Below are 20976 nucleotides of genomic sequence, written 5' to 3'. Positions count from 1 at the left end.
GTATACCGGGCAATGGCACTTGACCTTAAAAAAACATCAGTGTAGTGTATACCGGGCAAATATATACCGGGCAATGGCACTTGACCTTAAAAAACATCAGTGTAGGGTATGCCGGGCAAATATATACCGGGCAATGGCACTTGACCTTAAAAAAAACATCAGTGTAGCGTATACCGGGCAATGGCGCCTGATCTTAAAAAACATCATTGTAGGGTATCCCCGGCAGTGGCACATACACTAGGTCTAGTTGACTAGACTTTTGGTAAATGTCTGAAATATATACAAGGTCTAGTTAAGTGCCACTGCCCGGTATACATTTGCCCGGTATACCCTACACTGATGTTTCTTTAAGGTCAAGTGCCACTGCCCGGTTTATACACGGAATTCTTTTCACTATCTGCCCCCCCCTCACGCTCCTCCAACATGTACAGAATTGCTGGAACAGCGACCGATAATTGTCAACAGTACTGAGGTATGTACCTCTCTGCATCAAAAACGTTCTTTGAAGATAAAAAAAATTCAAATCTGACTGTCTTCTCTGTAAAGCCTAATAATCAATTCTTTCTTTTTTGATGACCCCAGTTAAGTTCTTTTTTCTGTTCCAGAAAATCCCGCCAAAATTTGACTTCTAATGTTGGCGCTAAAATAGGGCGATATTTTACTAAGCTAAAGCTCTCACCAGCAACGTTTTCCCGATATCGAGCTCATTTTCCCCTTTCTAAATTTTCTAAGTCCGTTTGCATTATGGAATCGTCCTGTCCCTAGTCGCTTGTTTGTTTTGGTGTTCTAAAAGTTTAAATGCTGAGAAAGGATTATTAAATTTTCGAGTCCAAGCAATGTTTCGATTTTGATGTGATAAATTCACCATTGTAATAATTTATTTAAGACGCCTCATTTAAGCTAATAAAACATTTTATTGAGTTATTTTCATGAAATTATATTTATTAAGTGTCCCTGAGGAATATAGTTATCGACTATGTCAACCTTTATCTATCAAAAGGTACCTCAAACAAGATCAAATCAAGTTTACATATCTTATATACTAGTGAATTAGTTTTTAATATTTATAGTGGTAATTACGCCACATTATTACATTTACAGAATTTTGTCTGTGATAGAATTCGATTAACGAATACCACTAGTTAATAAATGCTGTATTTTTTTTATTTATTTAATTATTTTTTGTATATCAATTTGCTCATTATATTTTGTCTTCATATTTGTTTATTTATATCATTTCGCTCATCATTTTTTTTTCTTCAATATTTTTTATTGACCGGAAGACTTTTATTTGCTTCACCGGATTTTTTAGCGCTATATTTTAAGCAAATCATTGAAAAATTCAGTTATCGACTATGTCAACTTTCATCTATCAAAAGGTACCTCAAGATAACAATGTCTTATATAATAGTGAATTGGTATTTAATATTTATAGTGGTAGTTACGCCATATCTCTTGCCTGTTGATAATTATTCGTCTTTATCTGAATTTGTCATCAAATGAAGGAATTTGTGATCATCTTTTGATATTCTGATTCGACGCTCTGCCCTTTCAGATTTGTTTCTGTTCCATTTTCTATACTGTAAAAAATGTTGGTGTATAATTGCCCCCTTTTTTGGAGCTGATGTACACTAAATATCATTTTTAAGTTCAGAGCTTTAGTCATCATTCTTAAAACTATATAAATTGACAAAAGGACAATTGTTTGAAACAATTAATGCGGATACTTTACTAAAAATTTTCGTTTTTTAAATAAAATGTTGTTGTTAGAAAGGTATAAATTGATTCTAAATGCTCATGAAAATATGTGTTGTCAGTAAGCAGGTAAAAAAAATTTAAAAATAAATAAATGAAAAATGAACAATGAAAAAGCAAATAAATATTTTATATGGAAAATATATTAGTTTACCGCAACACTAACAACAGTGGCAACTATACGCAAAAATTGTTTACTGTGTGTAATATAACTATTTTCAGGGGAAAAAAATTTGAACATTCTTTGCTATTTTTTTCTAAAAAATAATCCACGTAATTTCTAAAAAGAAATGTAATAACACTGTATTGAGAAGAAAAAAAAGTATGGTCAAAACTTACCAGAAAACTATTTATTCGGCAAAATTAATTATAAACTATTTATTCCGCACTTTTGCATTTTTTACTAAATGTATTAGATTAAGAACTAAAGTTTTTAAAACCAGAATTTCCAGTAAACTATTATCGTAAAAAGGAATAATTACCGAATGAATGATTTAATAACCGTATATTATCTGGAATTATATTTTTTTTATTACCAGAACTGTTATTATCATGTTGTACTGTAATTTTACCAGATTTTTCACCATGTGTGATAAAAAAAATGATCCAAAGGGCATATTACAGATGAATGAAAAGTATTGTTGAGAAATTTTGTTGTGATTAATTTAGTTTCAAATAGGCCATGAACTCTTGCTATCACTCCATAACCATCATTGACTTAAAATAATCGTCCTGAGTTGCCACGTTATAATATAATTATCTGGTTGTCAATATATCATCAGTAATGGTCGTGAATTATCTCGTTGCTATTTGGCTAATCATAAAAGACATATTTCTCGATTTAAACCAATGCTGATTAAATTAACATGTGAATTGAAATTCTGTCAAAGGAAAATTTTCATTAGCCTAAGAGATTTAGGTTTGCCCTTAAATTTTTAAATATTTTTTATACCACAATCAGAAAATAACAATATTAAGAGTGTTCTGTAAAATTTAAAATTGTTTGAATAAAAATTGGTGAAGAAATTGAACAGCATCATTCTTCATATGCTGTTCAAAAGCATGTATTCGTCATATTTTTACTACTTTGATATCTCGATGCCATTTCGGAGTCATTATGAGAATCTAGGAGGCCATTTATAAAATAGTTAAACCAGTTATGGTTCTCGAATTTAAGCAAATGACGAAAACTATTTATTTATATTGTGGTAAAACTAGGTTGCAAGGCTAATGAAACTGGTCATAGGATTTATTTTATTCTTATTTTTTTATGTTTTCCAAAAATTGTTGTACTTATTCGTTCAGTTTTTCAATGATCCTTTAAAATAGCTAGAACACCGATGGCTCTTTCAAATATATATTTTTTATGAGCAAAAACATATTTTGGAATTTTTAATTAAAAAGAACAATTGCATAGTTACTAAAAAATCTGTTTGATTAGATGTTTATATTTATACTAAAATATAAAATTCAGAAACGAAGATTGAAAAAAAATGTCTTTTTTATTCATATTCAAAAAATTATCAAGAATTGATTTGGTAAATTAATGAAATTTTAATTATGAATTACTGTTTTTCTTAGATCTAACTAACTGCAAACAAGTGCATATTTGAAAAATAATTTTTTGGAAGTGAGCCATGTTTGGAAGATTTTATCTTTAACGCCGAAAAAAAACAACGTTATGTCATGCTGTATATCATGACCTTAAATTACTAAAATGCTAAATATTATATTGTTCACTTATATTAATTCAATTCATTTATTAGTTATATTAAATCAATTAATTCATTCAATTAAAAATTCTTTGTCAAAGGGTTAAGATACAAAATTTAATCCAATAGTTTCGAGCAAGAAAAAAAAGAATAACACCCATAACAATGTGTTATGTGTTACACATAACATTATCTGTTATATGTAAAAGTGGTTAAGAAAAGAAAGTTAGGAGAGCACTTGCATAAACTAGGTCAAATAAAGAAATCTAAGTTTGCGAAAATGTTGAATATGAGGTTTCGTAAAATTTTTAAAGTTATAGCAATAATTTTTAATTCATTTCGAAACTGTGCTTAAAATACTTTTCTGATTTATACAAAAACGAGAAAAATGGCTCCTTTTGTTAGTCATTGCAATTAAACTGTTTAACGTTTCAAATGTTAACACTGCGTTAATTTTTAAATGCGCGAAAAGTGAGTTTTTCTGAATATTTTTTAAATCAAAAAATTAATCTAAGGAAATGCTTTCATATGGGAAATTTTAAATTCAGAAAGAAAAAATATCTGTGTTACTACCGAGAAAAAATTTTTAAAGCTAAATTAAGAAATTCTTTAGAAATGCGTTAAACTTCTTCGCTGAAACTATCCATCAAGTCTATCGTTTGCGTGGGAAAATTCTTTGTACGTTATTTATGTCATTAAATGTTTTCGTTTTTTTTAAAGAACTTATAAAAAAATTATACATAAAGGGAAGTTTTAAGTGATTTAAATTTTAATTTTATTTGAAATGAGTTACTTGGAATGAGTTTGGATGACGGTATATCGAATGTAATTACCTTTTTACAACAAGTTTACTGAAATTGTATCAAAATTACGCTGGATATGACTCTTACAACTCTAAATTAGTTCTTTTTTTTAAATGATGCTCAAAATAAATTAGAAAATTTTAGTTTTATGTTCGCCAGTTGTTCATTATACTGTTGATTTTAATTAAAAATTTTAACAATACTAGAACCTGACATTCAAATACTGAATCTGAGGAGTCTGCTGTTTCTGTTTATAACTAAATTATCAATTCCTCGGGGGTATTGATTTGGAGATTGTTCGTTCTCTGGTTCAGGTCAAAATTACTGACTGTGGATGGATGTATGAATGGGTCTGCCCTTTAATGAGCTGTGATGTATATGCGCGGCTAAATTCGTATTCTTGGCCATACATGGAGCCACTGTAAAAACAAAAAACTCATCCTCTGCCTTAAAATTCTTTGGTTTCACCAAGCATGCTTGTTGGTATTTGGCAAGCCGCATAAAAAACAACAACACCATTCGCGATCGCAACGAACTATAGGGGGCGTTGTTGTATGAGACGCTTACCTGCGATTTCCATATGAACCATCATTCAGTTACTCTGGAGACGTCGTTAATGTAGCGTGTAGCATTGCAACGTTCCTTCTTTATTGTGGCTAATTAAATTTAAAAAAGAAAAATGCTTGATATTCTTTCTTATGCAAACGAAAACAAAATGGTATCTCTTTTTATTAGAGAAGGAATATCCAAAACACATCGGAAAAATATTTGTACATTAACAGAAAAAAATATGTATATTCTTATAAGAGTTAAAACCTAATGCCCGAGAAATAGTATTACTAAATTTAATGATATAACATGAAAGGCCCATTTAAACTTNTACATGTAGAATTTAAAGCCAATCGAAAATTTGACCTCTTTCAGTTTAATCCAAACAAACACTAAACTAAAATAAAGAAAAAAATAAAATAAACATTTTTCAGGTGGGCTTAGTAGGAAAAACAGTGCCACGGTGGACTGATTTAAAAACACGCTTTCCACTAGTTCACCGAAGTCACGCATCACTGGCAGCAATCAGTGAGCTAGTGGATGAACACTGGAATAAACCTGCGACGTTGATATCGGTGCTTTTTAAAGAGTTCTACCTCAAAATGCTTTATTGCGCACTTTTATCGTCAATATACCAAAGTGAGGGAGCCATGTTCTCTGCAAAGAATCTATTTTATGATCACGTGTCTTCGTATCCTTAGGGAGTCCCTGACTGCCGCTCCAGTATGACAAAAATAAAGTACTACTAAGAGGTTTTATTTCTGTTATGTAAGTCTCTTGCACACAACAAAGGATTCATCATATTCGCTTATAAGTCCTGTCGCAACCTAAAACCTTCCCATATTTTGCTAAAGCTTTGCGTTTTCTGTTTTAGGTAGAACTAGGATTCTTTGGGGCTTAATCTGGTTTTTTGTTTATTTTAAACAATTATTATTAAACAAATGCCAGCCATTGACTATTAGGTCAATAGGCTTCTAGCTCTCCAGTCCTTCTTCACAATACAGTCAAAGTCTTTGAGTGCTGAGCTCTTATCCAAATGCGCAGCGCTCATGGCTTGTCCGGAGTTACATAAAAGACAATCGGATGAAGTAGTCAGCTTGGGGCGAAATAAATGAGAACGTAGTCAATCATGTCCGGTCTAAACATAGCCACCGCAGTAGCACTGGGTGAATCCGGAACACTGAGTTCCACGGAGCACATTCCAGGACTTATCTGTAGCAGCGTGAGATGCCAAACAATGGAATGATTGAAGATTCTTTTTATTTCAAGTTTAGCTGAATGGAAGGACAGATCTCTACGCGATCTCTGAGGAATATGAATTCCGTTTTTGGCCAAAAATTCAGCCATTTCGTTTCCTCGAAGACCACAATGGGATGGGACCCATTGAAATGCAACACTTCCCTCAATCCTCTTCAGGAGTTCTCTATAGCTCAAAACAAGGGAACTGTTTTTTAAAGATAACATCAATGATGTTTGCTAGATGTAATCAAGCTCTAATTAAAAAATTTGTTTATTGCTTGTTCTGTAATACTTATTTTTTTTTTATTCGTTATGCCAGGCTATCTGTACGATCAGCGTGATTGATGCAGCTCTGGCGGGATATCTGACCAAATTAGCACCTAAAACCACATGTTTATTTTGTTTTAAGTTTTGCTTTTAAAGCGCGTTGCTATAAAATTAAATTGTTTAAATTCAACGGTAATTGAAATTAAAAAAGTAGGTTTTGCTCTCAAATTCAAAATTAATGGAGAAATGGTACTAATTATGGATAAACGGAAAAAGAAAGCCTTACTATTATAGGCGACAATGATAACTAATTTTGGTAACTGAGGTAAAATAATGAGATATGTACGAAAAAATAAAATTATTGGAGAAATGGTACTAATTCGTCAAAGAGGGTAAATTATCGATAGACTATAAATTGTCGGCAATAATGCTTGATTAATTTTTGTAATAGGTACTAATTGAAAATGTTAGTGCAGGAGAAAGTAGCTTATTTGGCAAGTTTTAAATATCAAGGGTTGCCTAGAGCAACAACATTATGCTGGATGATACAGAATGCAGTTAATCTTTATTTTGATGTGATGAACAGCTTATTACGAGTTTTGCTTAATATTATAACATAAAGACACCGAGAAGAGATACAAATAATAATAAATAAATAAGCATCGGAATTATTTTAGCGTTCTTATTTGTATCAGTATTGATCTGACCATTTTGTGCACGATCTGTGTTGTTGCTCAGTACTGATTTACTGATTCATTATTTTTCTCCAATGCGAACAATTCGCTGGTTCGAATAAAAAGCCTCATTTTGTGAGTACTTCTTTTTATATTTGAAACAGCCGCCGCTATTATCTTACCTTCATTAATTTCCCCTCCATTTTTTAGTAGCAACAGTGCCACCAACCTATCAATCAGAAAACTTAAATACGCTAACTTATTTATCACCAAATTAGCGATAATTATTGTTCACTTAATTTTCTAGCATTGTTCATAGAAAAAGATTGTCTCTATTTTGTAAAACTACATTAAATATATCAAGTTTCTTGAAATTAATTAGAACGGATACCGAATACAAACTAATAAAAACTTTCGTCATTTATTGATGCATGATTGATATTAATTATTTATTTTAAAAGGGAAAAAAACATTTATTCTCTTCAGATGCCAAAAATGCCAAACATTACTTTAAACTAGGAATCTATTCTACCCAAAAATGAGCTACAATTAAGAAAAGAGGTCTAAGTATATGCTTGTTATGATAAAGAATTCTTTAGGGAGATTTCTCTCATGTGATCATTTAAGATTTGATGAATTATTAATGAACCTTAGGAATTCATTCCACTTCTGATTATTTAGGGAATTAAGAAGAGTGACGTTCATTTCCATTTTGGATTTATTTCTCGTTTTAAAAAGTTTACTGATTTATTAAATTAACCATTTTGTGAAAAGGTTATTTATTGAACAACAAAACTTTGATATAAAAGGTTAGTAAAAGAATAATATAAAAGCTTTGTTTATCTATCAAAAATTTAGTTATGACAATTTTTATAAATAAGTAAATGGTAACGAATTATATATTGTTCGATTCAAAAATCCAGAAATTGTAGAAAATTCTTAAGAGTTAGTCTCAGAGTTAATTAGATTTCCTTCTTTTGTATCTCGAATCAATATATCTCCTAATTCATATTTATGTGACCGTAGATTTCTCATATGTTTTTAACAAAATAAGCAATACGAATTTACTTCTATAAGTAACTCAGTAAAAAAAAAGACGATTTAATAAAAAATGAAACATATGAATTAAATAAATAGGGACGCAAATCTATGAAGAAATCAAACTGTGTCATTCAACAACATGAGACACGGAATTTTTTTTAATTTAAGTTATTTCATTCGTGTTTTATCAGTTTTTCATCAGTAATATTCAAAGAACTTACTGATAAAATATACTTTTAAAAAATACAGATACGATTGGTATTATCAAGATAATTTTCAAAATGCTGTGGAAAGTTTTATTTTTATTCTAAGCTGATAATTTTTGCTAGTGTTTTAGCAGAGAATTTGTATTTATCATGAATTACCAGCATATACAATGCAATAGATTGGCTGTATCTATATCATCAATAAAATTATTGTCTGTTTAAAAATTAACTAAAATATATGTCTGATAAAAAAACCATATAATAAAATCCATATGAATTTCGAAAAATCCTAACAAAAGATGCAGCAAGAATCGAAGATTAATTTCAAAACAATGAGCAAAAAATTGTAACATATAAGATAATATGTTGCATATTGTGTTACAGATAATAGGTCGACTGCCAATTTTCGACCAACGACCCCTTATTTTTATTGCGCCTCTGGGGAATAAGAATAAAAACTGAAATCGTTATCTCTCTACAATACGCAATATTATTATTTAAAAAAAATGAGCGAATAACCATTCAAGTGAAGTCATAATAAATAACGTATTCAAATTCAGCGGCTGCAAAACTATCAAAAGTTTTGATTGATGCCGATTGCTTAAATGTTTTAATTATAAAAATATACACCGAAGAGCCATTACATTATGACTACCCTGCTAATAACATGTAGGACAATCTTTAGCCCTCAAAACTGCTAGCACCCGCCGTGGCATTGATTCCACAAGGTGCTGATAGGTAGCCTGAAGCATCTGGTACCAAGCGCTCACCAACTGATCCTGCTATTCCCTCACATTGCGAGGGAGTAGCGTGGCAGCACGAATTTGGTTTTCAAAGTAGGACCACAAATACTCTATTGGATTAAGGTCAAGTGAATTTGGGGTCAAGACATGACTTGAAAGTCACTGGAATGTTCCTCGACGATTCAACCCTTATGACATGGTGCATTATCCTGTTGGTAAACACCATCCCCCGCAGGAAAAACTGTTACCATGAATGGGTGAACCTGGTCTTAAACTATGTTCAAGTAGCTTACAAACGTCAGGGATTGTTCTATGAGGATTATGGGTCCTAATGTGCCTCATGAAGACATTGTTCCTGGGCGAGAAACCATGAAAACCTGGGCGAGCCCATTGTTATAGATGGAGGGTGGTCACAATGTAATGGCTCTTCGGTGTACATATTTGGATACTAATAATTAAAATTTAAAATACAAGCAAGTAATAAGAGCGTTTAAAGGCTTAAATATATAAGTAGATAGTAGAAAATTACAATCTGTGGATGTATGAATGGGGCCGCCTTATGAAAGGAGTGTGACGTGTGTGTGGCTTAAGTCGTATACGTGGCCATAGCTGGCGCCACTGAAAAACCAAGAATCGCTACCTCTGTTTTAAATATGGTTTTGGCAAGTGGAATTGTAAACAACAACAAAAGTGAGTCTATTTAAAAAATTGCAAAAAAATATATATATATTTTATGCTTTTTAAATGATGAGACCGTATATACCGACATACAAAGATACTTCCCAATTTATCTTTTTCTTTCCTCAATATATATTTATTTAATATTTTTTAATTGGATAAAGATTTTTAAGAAATACTCTTTTTCTTACAATATCATTTTTAAATGTAAAATATTTTATTCAATAAAAATTGTGTTGTTCTTACATAAAGCAAATTTACAATACGGGGTTTATTTTCTCTGGAAAAGCTTCTTTCAGTTATTCTTTTTAATCAACGTAAGAGGAAAAATGCATTTTGGTTTTTAATTTCCTATTATCATAATAAAAGTTTGTTTAGCATTATTTACTTATCTCCAAAATAATATTTTCGAACGCTTATTACAGAATCTCTTATAGTTGAAAAAGCATAAAAGCACAAAGGAATCCATGAGCACTTTTCATTTCCGAATTAAGTGATTCAATTGTTATGCGAACTTTTTTCAAATTATCTTCATCTAAGTTTCTTTACAAAATGCTTTTCAATTTCTTAAACTTACCAGCAGTTTTGGGCGATATCAAAAACATGTCTTGACATCATATTTAGCTATTGTTAAGTGGCAACATCTTTTTTGATGCATAGAAGGTTTACAAATGATAAACAGGGTTTTATCGAGCAACCATCTTGAATATGGATTTATAGAATTTTTTTCAAATTTTATTCCATAAATTACGTTAAGTCCACAAAAAAGGCGAAATATGATAATACAATAAACGAAATAAATTTCAAAATTTCCGACACCAAACAGAATAAAAACCTTTAGACTTGTGCTATTTATTGCATTGAAAATATCTAAAGAGCGCAAAAGAAAAAAGAAAAGAAAAAAAGCGAACACGTTTAATAACTTTTGATAGAATGATCGAACTTTTATGTTCTGGGATTCAATCTTAATGGTTGGCAGACTTAATCTTAAAAATGTTAATTAAATTGTTTTGACTATAATTTAAGTGAAATCAGAAGAATGTATTTACCCGAAATAAGCATACATTCTTTTTCACTTATTTGGCTTCTAGACTTGTAAATATTTTCGCAATCTAGAAAATATGATCTCAGTATTTTTGACAGGTAAAAAGTCGAAACTTTGGACCCTTTAATGTTAACTTCTCGTCAACAAATTTTATCTTAAAATTTTAATTCCTGGAAAACTAATTGACCGATTCCTTTCGAATTTTAGTTTATGTTACTTAAAGTACTTATGTTAAGTTGGCGTAAATATTTGCATACCTTACAATAAAAAAAAATTTCCACTATTAGTAAGCTAATTAATAAGAAATAAAAAATTATTTTGAATTCTTTTTTAACATTGAACTATCTTCGGTTAATTCTATAGTTAATAAATATAAGCAAAATAGTTTATATAAATTTGTTTAAATTTGTTTAAATTTTTTTTTCAATACCAAAGTGAAATACTATTTATTTTAATGAATATTGTACCATTCAAAAAATAACCTCAATGTTATCCATTGAAATCACCGATTATGAAATAAGGAATAATTAAAAAATCAAATACTTTAAAGCGAAATGTATTACTTATTGCGGTATATTTAAACTATATTAGGAGAAATATATCTATTTGCTGAAAATATAGCGCTTAAGAAGAAAAAATAAACGTAAAAAAAGTTGCAGAAAAGAACAAAAGCCCTTTTATGTAACGCAAGCTGTCTTGTTACAAACCTAAAAGATATCTGACTTGATGCAAACTAAAATATTTTTGTCTTGCTACATTCTAAAATATTTTTATTTCTCTACAAATTAAAATACATTGCTTTGACTAAAATACATTTGTATTGCCTTTAAGTAAAATTAATGCTGTAAAATACAAACAAGATGTAAAATAACCGAAATAAAAAAAATGTAGTTAAAAGGAAAGCAACGTTTGACTGGTATTTTTGTGTTAAACGAAAAAAAAATGCGCTCTTGCGCAAATAAATCATAAAGATGCCCTTTTCCAACTAAATTACAAAGATAATCTTACCAAACTAAATTAATATGCTCTTGTCCAATTACAAATATGGTTTTGGGAAATCACTTACAAATATGTTCTTGCCCAAATGAAATCAAATATGCACTTTTCTAATGAAATTCCAAAGATGGTATTCCTTTGAACCGTAAAATCATTCCTTAGAAACATAGAATTCCTTCTTTATTAGTATTTTCATCAGTTCTCGACACCCTCCCCCCAAAAAATGCAAAATTAAATCTCACATCTCGTTTACCTTCAACCAGTTAATATTAACAAATTTTATATAAGTTTTACTTAGAATAATTAATTCACAAAAACATTATTGCATAGAATTTGATATTGGAAAGAAAAAAGCAGTTAATTCTTTGCATAAATTAAAACTTACATCGCCATTAAAATATTTTTCCTACCTAAATGATTAACAAGTGAATAAATAACAATATCTTTATCATAACAAGAAGCATTGATGAGCTAAAAGAGAAACTGATGCAAACGTAAGAGCGTTGCATCAGCAGTAATCTTCATTCAAGTAAATTAAAAACCAGCGCATGTTTCTAATAAGTAAGGAATTCATTATTATAGTTTATCAGGAAAATTCTTCAGGAGAAATTCCTCTTTTGAAGACAGTGATGCATAATAATTTGGCATTGAGATTTATGCCTAATTACAGGAAAATCTTGTGATAACGTTCTTCGTTCTTATTATAGGTATTAACCTTTTTAATAAATTAAAGAAGCTATTCAAATTATTTTTGAACGTATTGCTTAATTCTTCCATTCTTCCAACAAATAAAAGTTTCAACTTTTTTTTTTATTAAAAATTTGCTTAATAATTTAAAAACATGTTTTGTACCAAATTTTGTATATATNAATTTCTCAAGCGAGTCTTTCTATATTAACTGATAAGCTTAAAACATATGTTTCTTATCAAGTTTAAGAGGTAAAAGTCGGCCTCTCACAAAGAGCCATAAAAAGTCAAGATGAACTAGATAAGGCCAGATAAAAAATTATTTTTCGAAGTTAATGGGAAATAATTCGTAGACAAAGTACACATGAAGATAGTCCCAAGAAATTCCCAGAACCAGAACGGCGCTGTCCTTTCAGAGAATCAAAATCTCTAAATTTTATCAATTGAATGACGTTTCATTGAGATAAGAAGATCCTTGCAACTACCTCCCTTTCAGGACCTCCCTTTAAATGCCGGGACAGCCAAAAATGAGTGTCTTTTTCATATTTTCATGGCCAGATAAATCTGGGCCAAATCCAAACATCCCTGCAATGGTGAAACCATCAATGTTAATAGCCAATGAGCGCTGTTGTAAATAACTTAAGATCCATTAATAAAATGCCTGTTTAAATGAAGTAGCCTAAGTCTCTTCTACTATCTAGCCTTCAAAGGCATATTATTATATATATATACAAGATTTGGAAAATAAATGGAGTTTTTTTTATCATATAACGTAAAACAAAAGTTAATTGAAATAAATTTTAGCAAGAAAAAAGAGAAAATTGCATTGCTCACAGAATTAAAGTATAAAAATATAAATAAATACATATTTTGATGGGCAACATAAATTCAAATGAAATATTTTAATTAAAGAAAATATTATAAAATTTAAACAAAAATTAAAATAAAACTATTATAGTAAAAAATAAAATTCAATATTTATTTAGAATTGCCCTTCAGATATTATTTCTATTTCTTGAATTATTAGAGATTTTATGAATTTTAAATTAAAAAGGAAACGTTTTCTTTTTCGTTCTTTCCTAAAAAAATCCCCCACGCTACAAAAAATTTAAAACTAAGTTACAAGCTATGAGCAGCTTAAAAATATACGTTTTCCTCCACTTTCACTTGTTGCAATAACATTGTATTAAAACATCTGGATTCTAAATATCACTTGGAAATGCGTGGTATTAGAGGAAAAATCGGTGGAATAGCACAAAATTGTATCAAAAAGTGATTATTTAAATGTGCAATTTAAATAATCACTTTTAATTAGAAACTTGCGTGTCGTAATAACATCGTATCTCAAAACCGGGGTCGTCAAACTCACGTGACAAAACATCGCAATAATGGCAACAAAGAAAAAACTTTAAATTTATGATGAATTTAACACGAATAAAGCGCGTTAATGAACAATCGTTTAAATGCGTTACGTAAAATTGCCATGCTGTAATTGGAGTTTTTAATACCACGTGGGAATTTCGAGCAATAACTACCTAAAAGAAGTTAAAAATTAACTCGGATTTGCGTTGAAATTGACGTAAGCAAATCGTGTCGGAAAATGATCTTTTAAATGCATGATTTTGAAGCTCGCGAATCGTAAGAATCTCTTACTAAAAATACGGAATTTTAAAAATTACGTGGAAAAGCGTAGCAAAAACTGCCTTAAAAAAGAAAAAAAAATCATTTCGATTTACGATGATATCGGGGCAAATTAAACACGCTAAAATTGATCAATTAAATACGCGAGTTACAGCTCACGCAATATCGTATTAAATGAATCGGGATTTTAAAACTGTCAAAAAAATTTATAGAAAAATGATTGGATTTATGAGGAAATCGGCAAAAATAAAGCGAGTCAAAAAGTGATTACTTGAATTCGAAATTCGAGTATCGTGATATAATATTAAAACATTGTTTTCTTTAAAAAAAAAAAACGTTTAATGTAGGGATGCATTCCTACATTAAATGCACAAATAGAAAGATAGAACAATAAAATACATTTCGCAATGTATAAATTAAACGATTAATTGAAAAATTACAAGCTTTGTTTCTATGAATTTATTTTTTCAAATTTTAAAACAATGTTTAGTTATTTTGATCAGATAGACTGTTCTTTACATTTTATAATATAATGTGATTTTTTAAAGATAATAACTGATACATTAAAAAAAAACTGTCTTAAAAAGGTGTTTATCTGCTTATAATTATATTTCTTTTATATTTTAAAAGTAGAGGAAACTGGAAACCTGTAATTTTTTATACTAATTTACTTAGCTCACAATTTAAATATTTATTTTAAATAAGAAACAATCAAATAACTTATATAAACGAGTTACATTATTATAACAAAAATTTATAAGCTACTTAAAATTGCAAAATAAGCGAAGCGTAAAAGAATTGTAATACGAAGAGTCGTCTTAATCAATTTAAATTTAAAACCTTAATTTGTTCTTAAGGAGTAAAGAGTATATTATTATAGATAATACAGAGAATACTTCCAAGATAAGTTCCCTTTAGAAAACAGTGATGCATAATAATTAGGTACTGGAATACATTGTTAACTATAGAAATATATTGTGATAATGCTGTTTATTATCTTTAAAATAAATTGAAGCATCTGTCGAAATTAATTTTTAATTTTGTGATTAAATCAGTCAATTGTTAAAAGCTTTTAGTAATTAATTAATTTTTACCTTAGAAATAGGTTTAATGAATTAATAATAACTTTTGTAGCTATCGTTGTTTACGAAAATATTCAATTGCTTCTATTAATCTTTTCAACAATTATCAGTAATAAAAGCTGTTGAAATATTTTAAGCGTAGTATTTATATTTTTCTCACTGACTTCAATTCTTTGGAGCTTAAATAAACTTTTTAGAAATGCATTGACAAGTTTATCTGGCAGAATGAAGACAATTGGAATTGTGAAAACTCTGCCAAAAACTACAAATGAAGTATTTTTAGGAAGAAGTCTTTGCTTGCATGTTTACTCACTTTACCAGCCCGTCTTACAAAATAACTTAGGAATTATGCATCAAATCAAAAACTAACTGCTTAATATATATCGAAATATCTTAATAGACATGAAAATATCTCAATAGATATTGAGAATTGCCATTATCTTTACTTACTTAGTTATCCTTCCTCCTGCTCCTGTCAGATTGCCACAATTATACCGAAGGTTGAAAAATTATGGAGCCTTAACTTCTATAACCCCTCTGGCCAACAACGGGTTGTTGCAGTTATATATCATTTATATCAGTATCATATATATTACTAACTAAACTTATAATACAGATTATAAATTAAAAAACTATGCATCATATCAAATATAAACTTAGTACATATGAATATATGTATATTCTGATATACCGAAAAGATATAGAGATATTCTGATGTACAAATTATTCATAGCTTTGTTAAGCCTTAATAACGGTCCATGACAATATATATCTATAATAGAATTTACAGTTCTTAAAAATAGTTCTTTGGGCATTTGGACATTTTTTATGCATCTTTACTTTTATACATATAGATAATGCTGCGACTGCTGCTCTGGGCTTTAAACCTTGATTTTTCGGAAACAGATGTTTCCCAAGCAGATTTAGATTGCCACAATTATGCCAAGTTCTGTAACACAATTGCCACAATTCTCTAACCCTTCTGGCCCACAACGGTTTGTTGCAGTATATATATCATACATATCGGTATCATATATATAATAGTAACAAATATATCATGTATATCAATATATCATGTATATTTTTGACAGTTTGAAAATAACTTTCCAAAAAAAGCAAATTTATATACTCTTTACACTGTGAAAAAATATGGTCAAAACAACCAGTACGTGGCAAAATTTACCATGTTTCTGGCTTTATGGGAGCTCCAAATGGCTCAGTAATTTTTCTAAAGGTAGTAAAATTAACAATAAAATATAGTTTAATAATATTTGAAAAAAAATTGGTAAATGTGTTCAAATTTGGTAATTTTACGAGATTAAAACTCATAAAAAGTAAAGGTATTTGACTTGTTTCTGAAAAAAAAGAATCACGCATTTAAAAATAATTTTAAATGCGTATTTATATTTTGCTTTTTATCGATCAACCGAAACGAGATAAATTCTAACAGGAAAACTTGATTTCCTAACTAGCCAAATACTTTTTGTAAAGTACACAAAAGCAATTTTTAAACTTTCTCTTAAAAGCCTTTTCATTTAAAATACTTAATGCTTTTATTCCCTAAAAAATAATTTTAATTTCTTTTCCAAAGTGCTTGCTTCTATAAAAACTAATTTTGACCAGATATTTCAATTAAAAAGAACATGTTTTTTTCCCTAAAATGCGACGTGAATGTTAAATGGCAAAAAATAACTAGACAAAATAAAATGTTTAAGCACAAAAAAAAATGTGAGCGAAAACATTTTATTAGAACTCATTCTCTGAAAAAAAAATGTGGAACTAATTATTTTAAATGCATTTCCGTTGTAATTTCAAAACTACAAGATTCATTCGAACTTTAAAATAAATAAATTGATGCCAGTATTTTTTTTTAAAAAAAAAACAAGGTATTTATAAAGTTATTTTTATTGCTTTATTCTTTGATTGTCTCCTTGAGAATTTGCAGATGTAACATTGTTTTAGAAAACAGCGCTCTGAAATTTCAAAAAACTAATTCTTCTTATTTGAATTACATGCGCATAGGAACTTGTCTTAAGTAAGCTGCAAAAAAATAATCTGAAAAGTTTACAGCAGCCAGGTATTTACTGTAAATTCAATAATTAGTCGTTTAAATGTAATGAAGAAAAAATATGTAGCTGACGAATTAGTGAGTCATTGCCATATTTTGACCTGGCGATTCCGTTTGACATGCTAACCCACTTACCCATGTACTGTGCCGTCAATCAATGTGAACGATTACAGTAAGTTACACTTTTACCGTAAAACTGTATGGTAGATAAAAAAAAATACTGAAGTTAAGAACTTCTCAGTCATTGCGGGATCTTGAGTTTAGTGAATCTGTTTAACATGTTAAGCACTGACCCATGTACCGTTCCATGTACAAAATGGATGATTTTAAAAATCAGATGACTGTTCTAGAAAACCATTCGTTTCTTCTGAGTGGGTGACAAGAAGGCAAATAATGTCACCTCTTTCTGAATTTTTCACAATTAATATTTTTAGAATAGTACTTCTTTAATTGAAGCCCATATGAATGAGACATTACATAGAACAAACATTAAATTGTGATTTCTCAAAAACAACGTAATCGTACAAACAACTCAAAATATAAAAGACTGCGTAATACTTTACAATTCGTAACAACCTTTTAACGGTAAAATAACTGTGGAGTATGAGGGCATTAATTGCATTTTAAGGGAGTTAATTTGATTAGGTGTAGATTTTAAACAAAATTTTGTTGTACAAGCTAAACTGTACACCTGCCAAAGCTAACCTTTAAACATTACCGAGACTCCAAGACTTCGACAGCCTGTTTATATAATCGGACACCTACTAATGACGTCATAGTAGGTAAATCGTGGCATTTGTCTATTCAGAAGTCAATCAGTTTCGGCACGCAAGCATGACATCGCTTACAAATATCCAATTAAATCTGATTTAAATCACATGATTAGGTATAATCACTTCACTTCTGCTCGAGTTGCAAGTACCTAATTTTTTAGCGTTTTGCCAAAAAAGTTTTTTATCTCATTTAATTAGACGACATTTTAAAATTAAAAATAATTCTTGTTGAAAATACTTATTTACACTACCCCATTTTTACTGAATAATTTTTAAATGTAAATCAATATTAACAATTTGATATTATTCCTTTTCCTCGGAAGCTAACCACTTTTTTGTAAGGTTCCCAGGTAAATGAAGAGTATAATAATAAGAAAGCATAAGACTCAGTCATTCAAACACAGTTCTAAGATATACAATGCAAAAAACAATGATAATTAAAACTATTATTCGTTTATCCTCTATTACCAGACATTTGTGTAAGAGAAAAAGTTTAAACACATGAATTTATAAAAATAATGAGCAAATATTTATGATCGAAATATCAAACCGTAAAAATTTCGTAACACATGAATTTCGTTTAAACACATGAATTTATAAAAATAATAAGCAAATATTTATGATCGAAATATCAAACCGTAATAAATTTGGTAGTTTTCAAAGATATAAATATTTTCAAAGATATAAATATTTTTAAAGTGTTTTTAATTTTTAAGAAGCAGAAATATTAAAGAATGAATACAACAAAAAATTTATAAGCCTGTACCTTTCTTTATAATGAAAAGAAATCCACTTTCATTTTACCATTGCAATCGCAGACAAAACTGTTTGGGCCATCCAAATTGTTTTTTTCTACCCACCTTTGCTTGTAGATAGTTTTCAACAAGGGCTATTGTTTAGTTAATTTGCACCGCATATTCTGTTATACGGTAAGTCAAATATTCAAACAGTAAATAATAATAAATTCAAACAGTTGATATTCTTCCCCAGCGTGTAGGCTCGTTTCTGGTGTATAAAACTAATTTAAAACTTTTAGCTTAGCTGCGTTAAGTAAACAGCGCTAAGTAAGTACTACTGCTCTTAAGAGATATGTAAATGGTTTGTATCATCGTATACTTCAATTCATATATAAATATAACGAATATATTGGAAAATTAACAACTCTTTATTTCAGTCGGGAGCTTTTTTTTACATATTCAATATTTATTTCTCATCCAAGAGGTGCAAAAAATGAGTTCCGCTTTGTAAATCTGTATTTGTCGACATACTTTATTAATATTCATGCTTTGTTCTTATTAGTTTCTTTCGAGTCTATTAATGGAACAGAAAAAAGGTGGCATTATTTATGTGTCAGACAATGTTTCTGATAATATTCATCCAAAAGTTTATTGCTTTGTTTCTTTTTACGAGAAAAATGAAAAATATAATGGTTGTATTAAAAAAATAGCAGTAATATAAAAAAGTTAGAAAAATAATTAGAAAACTTACTTTTTTATTTTTAATTTTCATACTTAATTAAAAAATGCACTAATAAGCTTTAATTTGTAAAAATAATTATTTTAAATAATTCCTTAATGAAATTCTTTTATAAAACAAATTCATAATAAGAACTAATTTAGTTGGCTGAATAACTTTTTGACCGGCTGAATAGCGAAATACAAAGAGACATTTAAAGCTAAATCTTGGAATTCTTTCTCCTTGGTGCATTAACGGAAGTTAAAATGAGTTCCAAATAATGATTTCAATGAAAATGAAATATTTATAAACTCAAGAAATAGAATAATTTTGTTTTGCTAATGCACTTGGTTATAAATTTTCCAAACTGCCCTTTTCATCTCTTTTGAAAGAAAGATCATTTTATCGAAGATAGCAACACTTCTTTCATTGTCACATCTGGCAAAGTTTCAACTTCTGAAACTACTTTTTGAACTCTTCATTTTAAGTCGTTCGGAATTAATGTGCTTTCAGCTGAACGAAAGTTTAAAGTTATATGAAAATACATCATCCTGAAATATATTTAACTACTTATAGAGCTGCTATTTTATATAAGACAAAGAAATTGTTTATTTTTCTTATATTCTTCTTTGTTCTTTTTTTTAACTCATATATCTCGTTAATCATCTTCTCAACTTTATTTCTTGAATCATATTTTATCTAATTCAAGAAAATGAATATTCATTAGCAAATTTTCTTCTCTATCGGAAAGTTCAAATCTCTCAATAACGAATCAATCAGTTATTTCAGTCTGATTCTAAATGTAGTTTTTCAAAATTTTAAAATTTGTTTAATTGTTTTTAAACATATTTTAAGCATTTTTCAAAAAAACTTAATTTTTTTTTTCTAAAATTCGGTATTTTTTCCATTGGGTGCCTGTTTTTTTTCTTCCAGAAACATGTTTTTAATAAAATATTTTAGCCAATTATATCAAATAAAAAGAAAATATTCGTAACTTTCCATATTAATTGAGCAAGAAATTCATGTATTTTTTCCCTCGTACAATTTTTATTTACTGTAAAATGAACGGTTACAATTCATTAACTGTTTTTAAATCGAGCTAAGAATACAAATATGAAATAAATCTTTTTTAAGACTCAAGCCTCAACCAAAAATAACAAGAACTGCGACGTCACGAGCAGTATATATATGCTGTCGAAGTCGGTTACTTTGAGTTTTAAATATATATATTTTAGCAAGAAGTATAACAAAATTTAATTCTTAAATAAAAAATTATTTAATGCAGCATAGTTTTTCCAATCGCAAAAATAAAAATTTTAAAATTAAAATAAATTGTTTAAAACTATTCAACAGTTTTTATATTTTCACAACACATGACATAAATTATTTTTATTCATGCTTCGCAGCATGAGTTTTATATCAAAATGGCATAATGGTGTAATGGTATGCATAAAAGTATAATACACATAATGGTATTATAATAGTTTATATTATAATTGTAAGGAAAGTATTTATATAATTATTCATACTCGAAATTCGACTTTTCGTAGTTTAAAAAATTA

The 20976-nt window shown here is 28.9% G+C and overlaps 1 protein-coding gene across 1 annotated transcript in view; it reads left to right on the top strand.

The window, feature by feature from the left end:
- LOC107452238 (diuretic hormone receptor-like) overlaps window positions 1-20976 on the top strand; it is a 186923-nt gene that overhangs the window by 98972 nt on the left and 66975 nt on the right. The window lies entirely within an intron of this gene.

The sequence above is a fragment of the Parasteatoda tepidariorum genome, chromosome 5 (assembly GCF_043381705.1).
Source record: "Parasteatoda tepidariorum isolate YZ-2023 chromosome 5, CAS_Ptep_4.0, whole genome shotgun sequence".
Taxonomy (NCBI): domain Eukaryota; kingdom Metazoa; phylum Arthropoda; class Arachnida; order Araneae; family Theridiidae; genus Parasteatoda; species Parasteatoda tepidariorum.
Note: the sequence above shows the minus strand (reverse complement) of the source record. Positions and strands in the feature narration are given on the sequence as shown.